The sequence below is a fragment of the Coffea eugenioides genome, chromosome 5 (genome assembly GCF_003713205.1).
Source record: "Coffea eugenioides isolate CCC68of chromosome 5, Ceug_1.0, whole genome shotgun sequence".
Lineage (NCBI taxonomy): Eukaryota > Viridiplantae > Streptophyta > Magnoliopsida > Gentianales > Rubiaceae > Coffea > Coffea eugenioides.
Window position 1 is genome coordinate 35,008,400 of NC_040039.1, and position 7,675 is coordinate 35,016,074.

Sequence of the window (7,675 nt, forward strand, 5' to 3'; positions counted from 1 at the left end):
TAGTAGGATATAGACTTGCACATCTCTATCAGCCAAAAAAAAAAAAATAAAAAAGCAACAATAATTTATTGCACATAAGGGCCTAACTCTAAAGTTTTTTCCGCATTGAAAGGCTTATTCAACCTTCTGATTGAGAAATGGTTGAACGACCAATATATGATAACCAAAACTGTAAAAAGCATGGGCAGATATGATAATCTTGGTGTTTCCCCTCCCCTGTTCCCTCTATCCCACATCGATTGTGACTGGTGTGTGTGCATAACTCATAAGTTCCTCAGTGTGGCCTGAAAGTCAGCATGCCTTTTGGATTGGACTGTGGGTTTCGCTTATGGGCTGAGTGTGTGTGTTATTTGCGGTTGTTGAGATGAATATGGAAAATTAAAAAGTGGTAAAAGCCGTTGGTGAGCCTTTGGCAATAGTTTTGGTGTTTCCCCTCCCCCGTTCCCTCTATCCCACATCGATTATGAGTTGTGTGTGTGCGTAGCTCATAAGTTCCTCAATGTTACAGCTTATTTATACAAATTTTAAAAGCATGGAGGTCAAAATGGAAAACAAAGTCTGTAGGGAAAATTACTAATTTAGTCCTTCAACTTTTTTTTGTTGAAGCTAATTTTATCCCTAAACTTTTTTAGCTTAATTCAGTCCTTAAACTTTAATACAAGCAAAATCATAGATTACAAATAAATTAGTCAACCAAGGTTAATATAGGAATTACAAGCAAAATCATATTTAGATTATAAATAAATTATTTGACTATTAATTACGGGAGAAAGACTGAAATTGTCTATTATAGTGGGGAGGAAAAAGAAATTGGCAACAAATTCTCAATTATCATCATTTTCCATCGCCCGTCTGAACCCAACTCAATCACCAACCTTTCAGTTCATAAAACTTCTCCCCGAAATTCTCTTCAAATTCATAAAAATTCTCAAGCATCTGCAGTATCATCACACCTTTTAGATCTCCAAAACTCTAAATTATCATCTAAACTTAAGGGGCTTTTCATGTGGACCACTCAAGTGTTGAAATTTGAGGAAAATAAATGAGGGACACCAAAACTGAGTGGTAAAGAACACTACAGTGGAGGCAAAGGCAATTCTTGTCTGCTTCAAACTCTTAAAAGGTTTAAATGTTTGATTGTTATGTGTTTATTTAGTGTTTTTGTGACAAAATATGACCCCAAAAAAAAAAGAAAGCAGATTGGTCTTCTGCTTTTCCTTCTCTCAATGAACTAGATATGCTATTAACTGTGAATGATCAAATTTTCGGTTGATTGCATATAATTTGGCTGAGTTATGTACCACAACAATTAGAGAAACATTAGGAACTGTATTTATGCCCTCAAACTGTTTGTGAAAATGTCACAATGGAAAATCGATGGTAAAAACTAATAACTGTGCTGTGAATGTGACAAATGTTTGAGCAAGCTGGCTCTAATGCTGCTTTTGACGCAGTGGTTTTTGTTTATGAATAAATTTACCAGTTTTTATTTCCTTCCCCAATTTAATCGAAAATCTGTTTTCTTCCTTATTTAATGAAAAATACTTCTTTACCTTATCATAAGACTTTGCTTGTAGTATCTATGTAACCCTTAGTTGACCAGTGGTTGTTTCGTCGGAGAAACTTTTGCTGGCGGTGCCACCGCAGAAGGACCAAATTAGCTACAGTATATTTAGGACTTAATTAGGCTAAAAAAAGTTTAGGGATGAAATCAACTTAAGTAAAAAAGTTAAGGACCAAATTGGGAATTTTCCCTAGGCAGTACCAGTTTGTCATCCTTAATTATCTAAAAGTTTCAAGTCATGTATCAGTCACAAGCCGCAACACAAGGTATTACAAATCATGCACCAAGAAGATTTAGAATTACAATAAAATCATCTTTGATCTATAATTAGATTCTTTTCTGCCAAAAAAAAAAAAAGAGATGCTTTTCTATGCATGAAAAAGACCTCTGTAGGATTAGAAGATTTGTATGATATGTTAGTTTGTGTTCGTAGACTAGATTGTGTATTTGTGCCCTCTCAAACCGCAATGGCCTCTTCTAATTCTTGTTTTTTTTTTAAATACGTCTATATTAAAGTTTCTGAAAAACACCCCGAAAAATATTTCAAAAGTACCTAATTCATAAGGCCCCTCAATTTCATGTTCATTTCCTTCTTACCTATTTTTATTCCTAACATTGAAAGCTCATGTCTTGTCGTTGCACAATGTATCTATACAAGATACAATATTGCAGGAGACAAACCCTATTTACTCACTTTTATGGCATTGTTTCATTAGCTCAATTATTGTCCTATTAGATAGACCAGAAATAACTCCAATTATGCTTCATAGTACCAACATTCATGAATTCTTAAGCATATACAACTGTGCTTAATTAAGTCTTTAACACTTATAGTATTTCAGGACCACCTTAGTGGTACCTACTCTTCCTGCCTCCCCCATGCTTAAAGTATTTTATTCATCCTAACTTTAATAGCTCAATTAATTGGAGTGGACACGTATCAATAAGGTCATAATCTATGTAGTAAAATGTAAAAAAAAAAAAAAAAGAACTTAAAAGTATGGAAGGGTTTCAACCTTTTAAGTACTTATAATATGCAAAAGGGAAAAATAAATTATACATGCATCCTTACTTTTTTCCTTTTCTTTTTTTAACCTTCTTACTCTTCCTTACATCCTTCCTACCTCCAACTGTCAGCATAGAATTCAAACTCTGAATTTGATAGCAAAGAAGACTCTAAAAACTCTCTCCTGATCACTAGTCCGACCTCAATGGTTACACAAGTCTTTACTTGATAAACTAAACATCGATGAAGGATAATAAAAGAAATAAACTGATATTAATAAGAAGAATTTAGACATTTTAATTAAGGCCAAAATAACTGACAATTGAACGCAAGGGGAAGCTTAAAAAGAGGATCTTGAATTGACTATCTCTGGTTTGTCTCACGGTCAAGTATTTGCTGCCGACCTTCATTTCCAAAAATGATTGCTTTTATGAATGAAATTTCATTATCAAACAGCACATCATCGTGACATTAAGCGGTTTTGCTTTTATGAATGAAATTTCATTATCAAACAGCACATCATCGTGATATTAAGCGGTTTTGCCGTCAAGATTATTTGTACATATAACAATAGATAGTATAAGAAAAGAAAAAAATGTTACCTCAATTAAGGGGAAAAAGGAAAAAAAAAAGAGAAGAAGAAAGTGGCTCGTAAATTGTGGTAGGAGTAGTTCCACTTGGCATGCTTACTATTTTTAGGGGCTCCCACTTAACATCTCAAACTTTTATTTTTGGTCAATTTTCACAATGAATATATTTAAATATTTCAAATCACCCCAATATATAGCTCATAAAGTTAAAAATGCTAGAAAAAAGCATAGGCATTTCTTGATATTCTATGGAAATATAATCATTTTAAGCATTGAGAAGGAAGAGTATAGTGTAGTATAAGCACAATTTTTCTGCATGATTCAAAAAAAAAAAAAAAAAAAAAAAAAGCAGCAAAACATTGTGGAGAGAGAATGATGTAGTAAACAAGCATACACGTATGTGCAATTAAGAACGGATTAGTTAAGATGTATAAAAGAAGGATCAGTTTTTATATCCATAAAAGTTTTAGGGTGACAAAATCCAATTTTAATAATCTAAAGTTCAAAATTCTTTTCTCAAGGGAAATTGAAGTAAACTTAAAAGATATAAACTTAATAGTTGGGGCTTGCATGGAGACATGCATATAGGTATCTAGAATTAAGAGATTAAATAGAGAATTGTTAGTGGCATATTTTTTTATTGATATTCATTTGGCCCCATTCATCTATGGTAGGCCATAAAGAATTCGAATTTTCCACCCATGACATTTGGTTGTCGTTGATCGACAATAAAATTTACAATGAATATCCGCAAGAGAAAATTGGAAGTTTTCATGTTAATGTGACATTACTTTGCATCTGCACAGCGACCTTTGGGTAGCTGGAAACAGATCATAACTGTTATTTATTAGGGCAGAAGAAGATAAAAACATGTTTGTCCTTCTTTACAAGTCCTTTTCACAAATATTTATCATCGATCTGCGATTAGAATTTGCAATTACACAAGATTGGCTTGTTAGAAATCCATATGTAACTGAACCCAAAACCTATTGCAAGATTGAGAAATAGAGAGTGATGAGAAATGCAAAAGATGGTGCGAATTCTTTGGGTTTTCTAAACTGACATTACATGAATTAACAAAAAAGGCAAAATGGATTTATGTACAGTACATCTTAGCAGCTAAGTGATTCATTTTCTTTATGGCTAAATTCAGCAAAGCAATTCTACTTTAGTCTTAAAACTTTATGTTTGGACAATTTACCCGCTAAAATATGAAATCCTTTCCACTTTAATCCTTAAACTTTAAGCATCGCTTCCCTACTGCTCTATCAGTTTTGACAATTTCACGGGATGAATTTCATACTTTGTCCAAATTGAAGTTTAAGAATAAAAGTGAAAATGTGTCTATAGTTTAAGGATCCAAAGTTTTATACTTAAACATACAAAAGTCCTTTTTTCTTCTAATATTCATGTCAAAACTGAGGACTGATCAATAAAGAATACACACACACATATATGTGTGTGTGTTTGACGTTCGGAAAAAAAAGAAGAAGAAGAAGAAGAAGAGGAAGAAGAAGAAAAAAAGATGATGTCTATAGCTTATAAGTGAAGCATGTTTTCAACTTCCTGTCTATTTACTAACAAATCCATGTTTTAGGACTTGAATGTATATATGACTAGAATTTAAATGTTAATGTGTAAGGGTAACAACAATTTCAATTTGTACTTATTAAATGATCACATAGATGAATGTGGATATCCAACATCAGCTAGGCTATGCCTACATAAATTTTTTTTTTTAACAAGAGAGAGGTGGAATTTAAAAAAACAGAGTCTCGGGATGGAGATATTCCTACATAATTAAGATTCTGCGTAGTACGCATTCAAATGGAACATATAGTACGCCTTTGAACTTAACCACTAAAAGAAAAAGTATGCAACAGTGTCGGCATGCTTTATTTATCAAGATTTGAAGGGAAAAAAGAGCAGAACATACCAACAGACTAAAGAAGAAAATCTGCCAAAGTTGGTGTGATTTTCCATACTTTTTAATCTCAAATTGCAAGCATGACATCAAAGTTTGACACCACTTCCGCTCTGTAGCCCCATACATTCATCAACTAAGTAATATCATCAGATCTGAAAGGCATCTTTTACTGGTAAGTGCTTTCAATTAGTTCCACTTGAGTGTGATGTTGAACGAATTTAATGTTATGTCCCCATGATATTACTATGCCAGACTTTATTCTATATTCTGCATTATTGGATTTCCATAGTTTGGTCAGTGCATTAATTCAAGGCACGAAGAAATTTACTTCTTAATTGCGTCTAGGACTAACACTACTTTGTACCCTTAAACTTGTATCACACTACTTTGTACCCTTAAACTTGTATCACTTTCTCACTTTTGCACCTTAAACTTCAATTTTGGACACTTTGCACCTTGAACTCTCAAGTTTGTCCCATTTAAATTCAATCAAGAATTAGGTTTGCAAAATTAACGAGTTAAAGGATGGTAAAAATTAATCACAATGCATCATTTTGTTTTAACTGTGATCTCTTAATTTTTTAAAACTATTTTTAGCACATTGCTATTAATTTATACAACCTCAATCACTAATATTGTTAGCAACATTAAGGAGATAAAAGACAGTGTAAATTAATAATAATATTTTATTTTATTTATGCCGTGATATTTTGGCATCTTTTGACCTCGTTCGGCACATTGTCTTTGATTTATTGGGTCCGTTATGCTGTTAATTTTGTTAAAATTATCATTGATTGGAAATTTTGTTAAACTTATCATTGATTGGATTTAAATAGAACAAATTCAAGAGTTTAGGATACAACATATCTAAAATTAAAGTTTAGGATATAAAGTAAAAAAGCGATACAAATTCGAAAGTACAAATTGAAGTTAGTCTTTGTGTCTATTCAGGTTGCATCACCTAGGCAACATAATGCAGCCTTTTGTCCCACAAAACCAGTAATGGGTTTTTAGCTTTTCTTTCTACCTTTTGAACTAATGAAGCAAACAGCATGAAAATTATGATAACTTTGAATTGCATGCATTAAGTATTCTATGCTAGCTCTTAATACTTGAGCGTTTGTGTTTATGACTAACCATGGTGCATTATTGATGCATGTAGTTTGGCGTTTATAACAAAAGTTAAACTTTTAAATGTACTAATAGTTATTCAATTAAGGATCATACAAGCAACTAGGATTTAGGAGGTATGTCAAAATGCAATAGGCTATCTCCAAATAAGTTTATTAAATTTAAATTCATACTTATGTATCTAGTAGGCAAGGGAAGAGATTCTGATGTGGGTTTCACAGAAGGTTCTGGTAAAATAATCTATTTAAAGCTCAAACAGATTTAATAATCATAAATGAATGTATAAACCACAACAGTGAAGAAGAAGAAGCATTTTTTTTTTTAATAAAAATTTTATGTTCAAAGACACTATTAAGTTTAATCACAACCCAATCCAGTTGAAAATGAAAAAGTTCAACATAAATCATTAAGTTGAATTATTATACATCACATTCAGTTAAGATTAATCTAAAAAAATTGCACATCTCCTAGCTATTTAGTCTGTAATTAAACCTAAATTATAGGGGCTAAACTGCAATATATTTTCCTGCGCACTTATAAGTTCAATAAAAAAGTAGAGTTTAAATTCCGTATCAGCACCAAACTTTGAGTGAATTATGTTGACAGGTGTCAAACCTGTATAATAATAAATACGTATTCAAGGAAAACAAGAATTTTGTAAATAGTGGTGAGTAGGTCGTATCCACAGGGATTGGGAGAATTCTATTCCTTTTTAGAGTAAAATTATGAGAGGGGATTTTTGTAAATTTAAAAGTACCTAACTAATCACTAAATCTTGAGTACTCAATAAAAAAATCAACAAATTGCAGAAACAACTACAAATCAAATTAACAACACAATAAGCGAGAATTAAATTAACAGGAGACGCGACTCTAGCCAAAGGTACAACTTCTCAGCCACGGTTCATACAACTGATCACCGATGCAAAAATAATTCAAATATTCACTAATAGATTGGTTATAGTCATCAACAAGCTCTGACAATAAACTCTTTCGTACTTTTTCGATAGTCAAGGTACGACCATTGACTATTTCCCTAATCAAGGAACAATCTTAGGTACGACTTTAGAATTTAATTCCTCAATCGCATTAAGAATTAAAAGAATCTAATCCTAACTAATAAATACGCTACGATGATTTGTTTAAATTAGATCATACGTTTCCCTAACATGGACCAATCATGTTAGTTGCCACTAATGCTAATCGATCAAACAATTACAGATTTAATCAATTAAACTGGTAGTAAATTATTAAGTTAATTCGAATATCGAGCCATTGACATTAAAACAACAAAATAATCGTGAGAAATTAAAGCAGGAAACGTACAAATACCAATGAATAAAAGAAAGAAATAAAATTAATTCGATCTCACAGATGTTTGGAACCGTGACTTCAAGTCGACCCTTGACTAGAAAAAGGGATTTAGCTATGCATCATAGAGAAAATTTCACACGACTT